The sequence below is a fragment of the Microcebus murinus genome, chromosome 23, assembly GCF_040939455.1.
Source record: "Microcebus murinus isolate Inina chromosome 23, M.murinus_Inina_mat1.0, whole genome shotgun sequence".
In the NCBI taxonomy this organism is placed as follows: Eukaryota; Metazoa; Chordata; class Mammalia; order Primates; family Cheirogaleidae; genus Microcebus; species Microcebus murinus.
The window spans coordinates 34,170,472-34,184,167 of record NC_134126.1 but is presented as its reverse complement, the minus strand read 5'-3'; the positions used below and the strand labels follow the sequence as shown (position 1 = coordinate 34,184,167).

The following is a 13,696-nucleotide window of genomic DNA, read 5'->3' as shown; positions in this document are numbered from 1 at the left end:
ACAGTGGACGGCACGGATCTCACCCGTGTAGCGGCCTTTCAGAGACTGTTTGACCTGAGTATGGTCATGAGGTCAGACAGCAGCTCCCCCGCGGGAGCAGAACACACCCTGTGTGGGCGTCAGGGGGAGGAGGAAACTGGAAGCTCTCATGCCTTAAGCGTGGAATGGCCAGAGTCGCACTTTGCCGCTCTGGAAAGAATCGCTGTAGACGAGAAGAAGGGGATCGGCGAGGGAGGCGTTGAGAGCGTGGGGTCCAGAGGTTTCGAGACAGCGCCGCCGTCGGGGACAGCAGTGGAGAACCACCTCCAGCTTTGCAGCGTTGAGGGTCTGAGGGTCACTGAGAGTGGAGGCACGAGGCGAGAGTGAGGACAGGTTTAAACGGGAGCGCGGTTTTGCCCTGTTAAACTTCAGGGACAGACTGACATTTCCGGTCAGCCCACAGACAGTTGGATACACAGGTGCTCAGGATGAGGGGGTAGTTCTAACCTAAAAAGGTATGGATTCGTGGGCTGTCAAACGTGACCAGAATTACCGTGCTTCCCCGAAAATAAGACAGGGTCTGATATTTATTTTTCCTCAAGAAGACACCCTAGGGCTTATTTTCAGGGGATGTGTTATTTTTTTTTAAGTACGGTACAGCCATCTACATTGATTCAAATATAGTGAAGTCGTCTTCTTCTGGAACATCATCATCACTCTCCAGACCCTGAATCCCATCCTGAATGTCTTGCGACTCTATTTCCTTTAGAACCACTGGCCCCAATCTCTCCTGTCGAGGCACAGAGCTCTCACGAGGCAGATGAGAAGGGCTGCTCGTGCTCTTTCCCGCTCCGTGACGACATGCACGGGTTGTGCAGACGCGCTGCGCAGCCACGCCCGTCACTAGGGCTTATTTTTGGGGTGGGGCTTCTATTGCGAGACCTCGTCTCTACTAAAAATAGAAAGAAGTTAATTGACCAACTAATATATATAGAAAAAAATCAGTCAGGCTTGGTGGCACATGCCTGTAGTCCCAGCTACTCGGGAGGCTGAGGCAGGAGGATCGCTTGAGCCCAGGAGTTGGAGGTTGCTGTGAGCGAGGCTGACGCCACGGCACTCACTCTAGCCTGGGCAACAAAGCGAGACTCTGTCTCAAAAAAAAAAAAAAATGTATCCTCCTGTCTGACTGAAACTTTGTACCTCTTGAACGAACATTTCCCCTTTGCCCTACCCCCAGCCTCTGGTAACCATCACTCCATTCTCTACTGCTTTTTTTTTTTTTTTTTTTTAAAGACAGTGTCTCCCTCTGTTGCCTGAGCTAGAGAGCCGTGGCATCAGTCTAGCTCTCAGCAACCTTAAATTCTTGGGCTCAATCAATCCTCCTTCCTCAGCCTCCTGAGTAGCTGGGATTTCAGGCATGCGCCACGACGCCCAGCTAAGTCTCCTATTTTTTTATAGAGATGGGGTCTCACTATGTTGCTCAAGCTGGTCTCAAACTCCTGGCCTCAAGCAATCCTTTTGCCTCGGCTTCCCAGGGTGTTAGGGTTACAGACGTGAGCCACCGCACTTGGCCTCCACTCTCTACTTCTATTAGTTTGACTTTTTTGATTTCCACATACAAGTGATACCATGCAGTATTTGTCTTTCTGTGCCTGCTTTATTTCACTGAGAGTAATGTCCTACAGGTTTACCCATGTTGTCGCAAATGACAGAATTTCCTTCTTCCCAAAGGCTGAATGGAATTCCATTGTGTATACATTCCATATTTCTTTATCCATCCATTAGTGGACACGTACGTGATTCCATACCTTGGCTATTGTGAATAGTGCTGCAGTGAACATGGGAGCCACATACTGACCTCAATTCCTTTGGGTATATAACCATAAATGGGATTGCTGGTTCATGCAGTAGTTCCATGTTTAATTTTCTGAGGAGCTTCCATATTGTTTTCCATATGGTTGTACTAATTTACATCCCACCAACTGTGTACAGAGGATCCTTTCTCTTCATATCCTCTCCAACACTTGTTATTATTATTATTATTGAGACAGAGTCTCGCTTTGTTGCCTAGGCTAGAGTGAGTGTCGTGGCGTCAGCCTAGCTCACAGCAACCTCAAACTCCTGGGCTCAAGCAATCCTGCTGCCTCAGCCTCCCAAGTAGCTGGGACTACAGGCATGCGCCACCATGCCCAGCTAATTTTTTTTTATATACATATTAGTTGGCCAATTAATTTCTTTCTATTTATAGTAGAGACGGGGTCTCGCTCTTGCTCAGGCTGGTTTCGAACTCTTGACCTCGAGCAATCTGCCTGCCTTGGCCTCCCAGAGAGCTAGGGTTACAGGCGTGAGCCACCGCGCCTGGCCTATTATTATTTTTTTGATGATAGCCATTCTAACAAGGTATGAGGTGATGTCTCATTGTAGTTTTAATTTGTACTTTCCTAATGATTAGTGATGTCAAGCATTTTTTCATGTACCTGTTGGCTATTTGTATGCTTGCTTTTGAGAAATGTCTACTCAGGTCCTTTGCCCATTTTTAATTGGGTTATTTTGTTTTCTTGCTATTGAGTTGTTTGAGTACCTTGTATATTTTGAATATTAATCCCTTATGGTTTGCAGATACTGTCTCCCAATCTGTAGGTTGTTTCTTCAGTCTGTTAATTGTTTCTTTAATAAATGGTGTTGGGAAAGGTGGATATCCACAGGCAGAAGAATGAAATTAGGCCCTTATCTCACACCATATAAAAATCAACTCAAAACAGATTAAAAACTTAACTATGAGACTTGAAACTGTAAAACTACTAGAAGTAGACATAAAAAGCTCCGAGACATTGGTCTTGGGCAATGACTTTTCAGATAATGGTTCCAAAAGCAAAAGTAACAAAAGCAAAAATAGACAAAAGGATTACATCAAATTAAAAAGCTTCAATCTTCTTCTTCTTTTTTCTTTCACCTTTCATTTTTGTTGGATTTTTTTCCTTAAACATTTTTATGGATATATAATAGTTGTACATATTTTGGGGGTGCATACGAGAGCTTCAGCCTTCTTTAAGTGAGGACATTCTTGGAGGATTTACAGAGCAAGAAGCCAGGAAAAATGTGGTAGTTTATTTCCTTTCTTTGCTGCTAAGTAATTAATCTCATATTATTTCCAGATAGGATCTTCTATGAGATTGAGCTTATCGATGCAACGTAAGCTGTGTGACTGTAGTAGACAATGTCACCGTTGCACTCAGATTCCCTCATGTTCCTCTGTGCTTTGTACTGTTGCTAACGCTCATCTCCTGCTACCTGCAGCTGCTCCACACCCGCTTCCACCTGCTCGGCTTTTTACAGCCTACCTGCTGCTCCCCCTGCAGGAGTGCCTGTGGGCTACGGGAGCTGCGCTGCCCATCAGCCCCAGAGCCCAACGTGCCTAGAGGTCACATTCCCCATCCTCCCCAGCCTCTACTTGGCAGTTCATGGCCCCAGACTAAAGAATGCCAAGCCCAGCTCCCTTGCCTTGAGTGAGGATAAACCCCGGCACACAATTTGTACTCAAGAGCTCCCCTGTAGGCTGGGTGCGGTGGCTCACACCTGTGATCCTAGCACTCTGGGAGGCCGAGGCGAGAGGATCACTCAAGGTCAGGAGTTCAAGACCAGCCTGAGCAAGAGCGAGACCCCATCTCTACTAAAAAAAATAGAAATTAATTGGCCCAACTAAAAATATATAGAAAAAATTAGCCGGGCATGGTGGCACATGCCTGTAGTCCCAGCTACTCGGGAGGCTGAGGCAGGAGGATCGCTCGAGCCCAGGAGTTTGAGGTTGCTGTGAGCTAGGCTGATGCCATGGCAATCTAGCCTGGGCAACAGAGTGAGACTCTGACTCAAAAAAGAAAAAAAATAACACAACTCCCCTGTAGGATGAGGCTAAGTGTGGGACTTGGCCTGAAATGCCTCGTTGCTTGATTTCTTGACCTTTCCTACCCTGCTTTCTTCCCCCTTCCTTTCTGGCATCTCCTGGGGGCTCTTCTTTAACAAATCCCTTACACAGACTTCTGCATCTCAGGGTAGGCTCTGCTTTTGGGCTCCTTCCTAAGATAGTGATGACTTGGATAAAGGAACTTATTTTCTTCTACATCATTCCTTCTCATACCAGATCATTTTGAATTAAGGTTTAATTTACACGCATAGTTTTTATTTTACATAATTTTTACATGAAAGTTGCAATGGTGAGATAAAGAAGTCTATGAATAAATTAATAGACCTAGCCAGAGTCGCATAAGATTGTTCACTTGCAAGTATTTCTGCAATTTTAAAAGCCTAACTTAAATCATTATAATCATGCAATGTTTTGATTTAAATCCATAATATTAATTCTATTTGTTATGTGAATGTTATATGAATGTTTAAGTATATGTCTAGTGTCAAGCACTATAATAGTTGCTTTGCGTGTATTATCTTATTTAATCCCATTAGCAAATCTACAATTTATTATTCCCAATTTGCAGATTAAGAAACTAAGGCCCTGGAGGTTAAATGCAGACTGCACAGAGCAGAGAGCTGGACTGAGTTTGAACTCAGAACTGATTCCCAAGCCCATGTATTTGCCATCAAACTTCATTACATAAAAATTAAAAAAAAATAGCAAGAAACATTTACATACAATTTCTTTTATCTTAAATAGAATTATATGGGAATGTGATCTTTTGCAGTATTTTTTATTTAAAATTATTCATGATCCTATGAAAACTTTCATACAATATGAAGCATTAGAAGTATCTCATGAATACCCTTTTTCTTTTTCTTTTTTTTTTTTTTTAGAGTCACATTGGAATGCTCATACCCTTTTTCTTAATAGCGGTTTGGAAGGGAGTGTTTTCTGGTAGTAATGAGAACTTCGTGAAAAGATTCCTGGACGGCGTGTCTACGTGAAGAAATGATTTTTTTTGAAAAATGGTCGTTTTGGTATTTGAGGCCATTTAAAAATATTAAATCGGCTCCCTTTGGGCGTGTGACTGATGAGATGGTGGAAATCCCTAAGTTAAGAGAGACAGAGACATTTGAGTGACTAGATTCTTTGTGTCTCCAGCTATCTGCAAGATGGATTGATAATAAACAGTGCTTTTCTTTTGAGGGTGTTTTAAGAGTTGTTAAGCACACTGTTTTCACAGTTTTTCATCAGTTTCCCTGTCATGCCCTGGCCCCAGGAAAGGCTATGAATAGAGTTCAATCAGGCGGAGAAAAGGTCACTGGACTTGCTCTGGGAGCTGTCTGCAAACTCTCAGAGGAGATGTGGTCAGCGTTGCTCTTGCGTGATGACAGCTCGGCCGTATATTTCCCCAAAAAGTTAGGCACTGGCTGGCGATGCAGCGAGGGCAACAGTAACTGCAGGAGTTTCTCAGCAGAAACGGCGTGCAACCTCACAGAATACAGTTGCAGCTAAACAAAAACAGCGTTGCCGGAAATGCTGACAAACGTAGCAGCGAGGCAATGGGGAGGGATAAGACTAAAGAGAGGAGAAGCAGGTTCAGAGACAGGCTGGACCACAAAGGTCTGATCTAGCCTCGCGCCTGGGAGTGCAGAGTGTCAATGAAAGGGGCATGCCGTCAGTGCGCTGAGGGGAGAGGAATTAAGAACATCTGAGTTTCTGCGCGAGGAGACACGGCCTTCCAAACTCCACTCACTGCTTTGGGAAGTGACCACACAAGTGTTTTAGCATTCAGTAGAAGTTCCAAGCACGCGCGTGCTGCTGTTGCAGACGTGCTGGTTGGACGCCGTGCCGGGCGAGGCTCTGTGTAATGGATGGGCGTCTGCCCTGCGCGTGTTTTAAGTGGAGCCAGGCTCGGGAGTGGGGTCGCAGGGTGGGTGGGTGTTTGTGGCGGGGGACCTGAGTGGGAGTCATCGCGAACACCGGTGCCCCCAAGGTTGCCAGGGAGACAATAAGGTGTGGTGAGAAGGAAGATGAAGGAACGTACAGAAAAGAAAAGGGGAATACTGTGTTTCCCCGAAAATAAGACAGGGTCTCATATTTATTTTTCCTCGAGAAGACACCCCAGGGCTTATGTTTAGGGGACGTGTTATTTTCCCCTCAGAGCCTCAGCGTGCAGCACGCACAGGATGGCTGGGACCTGACAGGGGGAGCCGGCCTTGTTGGTGGGGCTGCCCGCACCTTTCCGGTCACCTCTGGGACAGTCGCTGTCACAATGGGGCAGATGAGAAGGGCTGCTCGTCTTCTTTCCCACTCCGTGAGGACACGCATGGGTTGTGCAGACGCGCTGCGCAGCCACGCCCGTCACTAGGGCTTATTTTCGGGGTAGGGCTTCTATGGCGCACATGCTCAGAAATCCTGCTGGGGCTTATTTTATGGGGAGGTCTTATTTTCGGGGAAACACGGTAGAAAGCTGAAAAGGCGAGAGGCAGGAATCGGAGAGATGTGACAAAATGGATAGTTACACATGGTAAGAAAAACCCCAATTTCAAATTGCATCTTTTTAGTTTGGAATCCCCCGTCTCCCCAGAGGCTCACGTACTCAGCAGACCTCTCTGTGTTGGTGTATTGCCCCTGTTCTTGACCGTTTGGTTCATTCTGAACTTTCAGCCTTCCATTGCAACAATTTTTACTTAAAATGATTCAATACAAAGTGGATCTTGCTCAGGGAGAAGCCACATCCAAATGCATATGACAGATTTGAAACCATATTTATTTAAATAGACACTCTGTTTCCATGAGACTTCTTGGGACACTGGGAGGGGGGAAAATAAAAAAGCCCGAGCAGCTCTCCTCATTAAAATATCTCTTCCTGTGTATGTCCAGAATGTCAAACGGCCACGGCATTCTCCCCCAGGGAGTTTATAATCAAGCCCAGGACCCAGTTAGATGAAAAAAAAAAAAAGAGGGGGGAGACTTTTTTTAGTCTTAACAAAGTCATATTCTTTCTTCCACCAATCCTTGCCCTCTGTAAAAAATAAAATAAAAATTTTAAGCCTGTTTATAAAAAAATGTTTCCACCTATTAGGCCGTAATAAGGAACAGGAGCTTTATTTAGCATAGGTGCAGAATATAGTCATATTTTCACTCTGAGCTGCACGCTTGCATAAGAAACTCTAGGAAATCCAGCCTTCTTTTTCTGATAATCATTTTTTCCCCCTCACATATCACGTGTTTGCCAAAGCCTTACATTATTCAATGCCTGGCATTGTTTTGGGTATTGGAAAACACGCCGTGGTTGTGAGAGACGCTCTCCCCTAAGTTTGCAGTCTAACGGGTAGACCCTCCAACTTGCAGGTCAGTATGGAAGTATTTTTGAATAAAATTCAGGGATGCGAATTCCAATGCCCATGAGGGCCAGACAGGCAATAATAAAGGTGTGAACGTTAGCCTACGTAAGGCATCTGGGACTAGTGGGATCTACGGAAAAAAATGAAAAGATTGGAATTAAAAAAAAAACAAACAAAAAACGTTAGCAAAGCACTGGCCGTAAAAGGACATGGAATTTGGCAGATAGGTGCTGCAGCTATGCGTTTGCCGCACCTGGTGCAGATGAATGCAATGCTGGTGTGATTCTAGGGATGCATTGAGAAGGAGTAAAGGTATTAAAAATAATAATACCAGCAGCTTGGAGACTATCCAAATGGCCTTTATCAGGGAAGGTTTTCCAGGGGAAAAACCATGAGCCGTGGTCTGAACGAAGGAAGCGTTCTGCACTGAAGCCCCCCGAGACTGAGGGGAGACCTACAGGCGGAAGGACACGTTCTGACTGACATTTCTCCTGTGAATGTCCCTTGCAGACCATCCCTTTCTTTTCGCTGGGACTAACTACTACCGCGTTTATTCCGAGACTGGGAGAGTCAAAGAGGTGGAGGAGGAGGGATGGAGGGGGCTGACGTGAGAGGGAGGGACTGTCACACCTTTTCCCAACAGGCAGGTGCGGAGGCTGGTCTGGGCACAGCGGCCTCCACCTGTGGACTCCTGTCCGGAGCGCGGTGGGGTGCTGCCACCAGCGTGCACTGCAGTAGTCGGAGTGAGCCCCTCGCCCAAAGCCTGTCCCCAGTTCTCTGATGATGGATCACCTGCGTTTATTTCAACGTCAGAGAAAAATTTCCCCGAGAACCTTCTGTGAGCATGAGGGCCTCCTTTATTTCCAAGGACAGGAAAGGCTTAGGCTGCTGCGGTATTTCCCTCTCTGAAGGCAAGCTCTTCTCCAGCACATTAATTGGCCTCATTAGACTGTATTTTTGAAAAATGAAACCTTACAGAGGAAAAATTCTCATTTCTTGGTGCAATTATCTTCTCAGTACTTATCTTTCTAGTAAAAGCTTTTCACCCAAAGCTCTTTGGTGGCTAGTTGCAATGAAGATTTTTAAAATTTTGTTGTTGTTGTTTAAAAAAACATTATTTGAAAGGAAGAGAGAAAAAATGGCAGCTCTGTTGAGGATTTAAACTTTTCTTTAAAAGAATTCTAGGTGTTGGAAATCGCCTAAATACCAGAGCCGTAAAACGAATTGGGAAAGATCTCCAGAAAATCGGACAGCGAGCCTGCCAAGTAAGGACCTCAGGACAGGAAGGTGGGTCACATATGATCTGGTCCAACTCGAGTCTTGGGTTCCTTCTGCGATATCCAATTGGTAATCCAGGTCCTGTTTGAAGCCTTGTGGTATTGAGAGAATTCACTTTCTCTCAATGAAACTCATTCCATCTTCTTGCCTTCTTTAGTCATTCACAAACTCTTTCTTTTTTTATATGAAAAGACATTTTATTATTACTATTTTACTTTATAACATATTGGTGAATACACCAGATTATATTTCCCCAAATGGCAAATGAAGGAGCATTTCTCTCTGGTTCCCTGGAGAACCTCAATATCATCTGTCCTTTGGAGGAGTCAGTTTCTTACGAGTGTGATACTGTCCACGAGGGTACCAACGGTGCTTAGTAGTAAAGAATGTTTTGCTAAGTTGTTCTATCATTGGTCCTTGCTTAAGGCTTTCACTTTTTTCTGCTAATCTGGTTTTCAGCATGTGATCATGTGTTTCTTCATTATTATGCACGGGATCTGGTCAAGGGATAGGTTTTGTGTGTTCAGATGGAATGTCCAGTGAAGGGTGGTGGCATACTGTCGTCCTGCCATCAGATGTCAAAGCAAACTCAACTTTGCAATTACAGTCATCTGGTAGAGAAGAATATGTAGATTCATGACAAACACAAGATGAAGCTTCAATTTGGATTGGAAATCAATGTTTCAAGGTGGGTCTCTTTGATATCACCCGTTTTACTGATGCTGCGGCCATGGTGTTCAGGATGCTTATCAGGTAGTATGAAAAAAGATGTTTTGAAGAAGAACTGCTTTTAAAATCTGCTTCTAGGCACACTGATTTTCATCCTTTGACAGCTCCTCACCGTGAGCCCGCCATCTTGTTTCTAAACTCTTTCTTAACGTGAAAAAAAAATACACCTTCCATCACTTCCACCTTCAAAGAAGCACACTAAATAAGTTTGAATCGTTTCATCACTATATTTGCATATACTTAAAGATAACTGTTATACTCTGAACAGAGTCATTAAATCTTTTTCCCCCTCTTTGTTTCATTTTTCTAGTTCTGCTAGTGTGGAAGACGTGAGGATGTTTGTCATGGGCAGATGGTTATTTTTTCTACGCTCTTTGGAGGTCAGGATGGAGTGGGTGTATGTAGTGTATGTATCTATCAAGGTTACTCTCCTGAACCAGGCGTTTGGGAAGAAATAAAATTAGATCTGAGTCCTGTACTTGTGAATTCTATAGCCTAAAGGGCAGAGCACAGCACACCGGGAAGGGAGACTTCAAGAAGGAGTATTGAGGGTGAAGGCCAGGTAGACCCTTAGATGGGGTTAATCTAAGACAACTTCACGCAGGAGGTGAGACACACTCCGTAGTTACGAGACAGCGAGGTGCATTGTTACAACAGACTGTGGATTAGAAATAAAATGCCAAGAGTCACTCTTAAAGGAGTCGGCTTTCTTATCATCTGCTTAAGGCAGAGACTGATAAATACAACAACATGGCAAATTTAGGCGGGGTCAAAATGGGTTTTGGTATTTGATAGCAAAGTTTTGTTGCATCTGCAGACTTCTTAAGAATTTGTCAGGTAGCTGTAAATGCCGCCGGTATTCTCATTCTGGAGTGGATTTTTGTCTTAGAATGAAAATAAACTTCTCCAAATTATTTGATAACTTTTCTTAGTATGTAACAAATTCTTGTAGAGAGTGTCACATAAATATTTTGCATTGACTATGTTTTCTCAAAATAATTTCTTTAGAAATAAAATTAAAAACATCTTTTACTCTCCATAAATCATCCGTCTTTGTTGAGCATTTTCTTCAACCCCTCCATCAACGTTTCCCCTTTGGGCTGAAACGGAGCATGGAAAATTTCACCTTCCCAGACAGGCCTCTTTGGAAACCATGAGTGGTGGGGAACGGGGCTTAAATTTACATTTAACTTCAGATCCTTTTCCCCCCACAAATGATATAATACGCGGTACTGAGCATTCATTTTTTTGGTATAATTGAGCTGGCTTGTTGGTCTGTGCAATTATTTATGAGCCACTTGTAGATTTATTTTTTAGATATTTCAGCATACTCTGAACTCCATCCCCCAGAATTGAATATCGACCGTTTTTTTTCCTTTTTTTCCTTTTTGGGTGCATAAATAAGACAATTTCATATCACTAAAAACATTTCTATGTTGCAAAACAACAAAGTGAGCATTAGGGTGAAGTTGTTGAGAACCCCAAAACATAAGGAATGAGGGAACGAAATGACATAGATCTCAGACAGGTCCCATATTGCTATGATTCGAGACTGAATGAAAGAAAAGAGGCGGCGACGTGGGGAGAGCAAAGCATTTGCTTCTTCTTTATTTCCTTGTTGGAGGCTTTCTGGTTTTTTAAAAAACAGACTAAGGATTTGAGGATTTGGAAATACTAAGTCAAAAGTGGCTAAACTCATACTCAATGTCAGAAGCAGGAACTAAACACTGAGTCGCAGAGAGGAGGGTGCCGATGATTTATCTGTATTTATAGATTGGTTTATTCAGCCGTCACTTCGAATAATACAGGATAAAGACGAGTATGATGCAGAAATTCAATCTTTGGGAACAGAAGGGAAGAACAAAGTGAACAAAGGTGGGGAAAATTAAGCAGCAATAAAGGAAATTTGGTGAAAGTCTAGAATATACTTGTTGTTGGGTACAGCGGGCCGCGTGGAGAGGGGCGGCCTTCTGTTACAGGTGTCCTGGAGTTCTTTGGGAAGGTGCGGACAGGGCGAGGTCACGGAAGTCACAGTGTTGGGAGTGAGATGGGGGGCGAGGCTAGGGGAGCCGGTGCCACTGGCAACTCCCGGGAGGCGCGGCCGGGTCTGTGGCGGGTTCTGTCTGGGCCACGCTGGGCCCACGGCAGGGCACGGGATCAAACCCGACTTACTTCCACTCCGGGTCTTCGCCGGCCCCCGGAGACAGTGAGGATCTCACGGACGTTATTTTTGATTATGGCCTTTTGGGTTTAATTCTGCTCAACTTATTCAATGTGAGTCTTTTTGTTGTTTTTTGTTTTATTAATTTAATTTAGTTTTATCATATTATGGGGGGACAAATATTGTTAGGGTTGCATATATTGCCCCTGCCATTCCTCCCCCACCCCCTGCCTTACCAAAACGTCAAGCGTGTCCTACCCCCAGGTGGTGCGCATCGCACCTATTTTGTAGGTGTAAATTCTCCCCCTCCTCCCCTCCCATCTGCCACCACCCGACAAAAGTTTGTTTGTTTTTTCTTTTGGTTTTTGAACTTTGGGTTACATTGTATATCTTTGCCTTTCCCTAGGAGGGGTTAGAGGTATTCCCTAACCCCCCCACACAATGCTTGCCACAACCCTAAGACGTGTTCTTAATGTTGTGGTTTCCAGGCCTTCTATGGGGTCAGCCCCTTTCTGTGCCTGTAGTTTTCCCCGCGCTGCCCGCAGACCGTGGCTTCGGTTGTAATGTGGTGACGGAGAGGTCTTGGTCACGTCCTTGCAGGGTTTCCCTGAGAGCCGGAGGGCATGGCCCAGCTCTGGCTGTGCTAGACGGTCTGCCCACTTGCCACGGCTTTGTGGTGGGGGACTGCCCCCCCACCTCCTCCCCCCATGCCTCCCCCCCCACGCCTCCTCCCCCCCACGCCTCCTCCCCCACGCCTCCTCCCCCCCACGCCTCCTCCCCCCCACGCCTCCTCCCCCACGCCTCCCCCCCACACACCTCCCCCCCCACACGCCTCCCCCCCCACGCCTCCTCCCCCCCACGCCTCCTCCCCCCCACGCCTCCTTCCCCGCACCTCACGGAGCTCTGCTTGAAGGATCATTAAGGCTGTAATCCCAGCACTCTGGGAGGCCGAGGTGGGAGGATCCTTTGAGCTCAGGAGTTCGGGACCAGCCTAAGCAAGAGCCAGACCCCGTCTCTACTAAAAATAGAAAGAAATTAGCTGAACAACTAAAAATATATAGAAAAAAATCAGGTAGGCACGGTGGCGCATGCCTGTAGTCCCAGCTACTCGGGAGGCTGAGGCAGGAGGATCGCTTGAGCCCAGGAGTTGGAGGTTGCTGTGAGCTAGGCTGACGCCACGGCACTCACTCTAGCCTGGGCAACAGAGTGAGACTCTGTCTCAAAAAAAAAAAAAAGAATCCTTAGAATGACAAAGAGCACAAAAGTCACCCCCAGAATGTCAAAATGGTAGAGCATGTCTTGCACGACCTCCAAACAGTAACAGAATTATTTAAATAAATCAAAGAGGAAAAAAAAAAATAAAACAACAGCAATAAAAACCACAGCATGAAGGCAGGATTTAGGTTGAGACTTTTTCCCCCTGGAGTTTATTGCTGGAACTTACTATACTAAGGAGCAGTATAAATCACACAGACAGGGGGTAACTGTGTGCCATGTTCCCCAAATTTATTTGAGATTAAAATAAACTTTTGGCAGAGCATCTAATAGAGATAGTAGAAATGTTGCCCTGTGTTAACTGATTAAAGCTTTCGCCTCTAGGGAGGGGCCTTGCTCGTAGCATGAAAACTTCAAAGCGGGACCGTGGGTGTCGTGCACACGCACAGGGCTTGCCCGTCAGCCGGGCCGCAAACAGGCAGCTCTTCGTTATTCCCCCGGCCCTGGAGTCTGAGGTGGGTCCAGAAGCCACAGGGAAAGCGGCGGGACTCTAGCTCTGCAGACACACCTGTGTCACCTGCACGGCTCTCTGCACTGTCTCTGTCAAACTGGGAAACAGCATCATTTACCTAAGGACATTTCCACAAGAGCCACATTTGCAAAAGTCAGTCAATGCATCACAGAATCGATTCACCCAAGGACCATATTTTCTAAATTGACTGACTTCCAAACACTTGCTTCTTACAATTGTTCATAAGCTTGATAGATATTCATGTTGAATGAAATGTTTTGTAATAGTTTTTTTTTTTTGAGACAGAGTCTCACTCTTTGCCCATGGTAGAGTGCTGTGGCGTCAGCCTAGCTCACAGCAACCTCCAACTCCTGTGCTCAAGCGATCCTCCTGCCTCAGCCTCCCGAGTAGCTGGGACTACAGGCATGTGCCACCATGCCCGGCCAATTTTTTCTATATATTTTTTTAGTTGTCCAGGCAATTTCTTTCTGTATTTAGTAGAGACGGGGGTCTTGCTCTTGCTCAGGCTGGTCTCGAACTTCTAACCTCAAAGGATCCGCCCG

At 45.3% G+C, this 13,696-nt stretch overlaps 1 pseudogene; it reads right to left on the bottom strand.

Annotated features, from left to right (window-relative positions):
• Nucleotides 1-8,823: 8,823 nt before the first annotated feature.
• Nucleotides 8,824-9,249, bottom strand: LOC105859998 (large ribosomal subunit protein mL42 pseudogene; annotated as a pseudogene).
• Between the last annotated feature and the right edge of the window lie 4,447 nt (nt 9,250-13,696).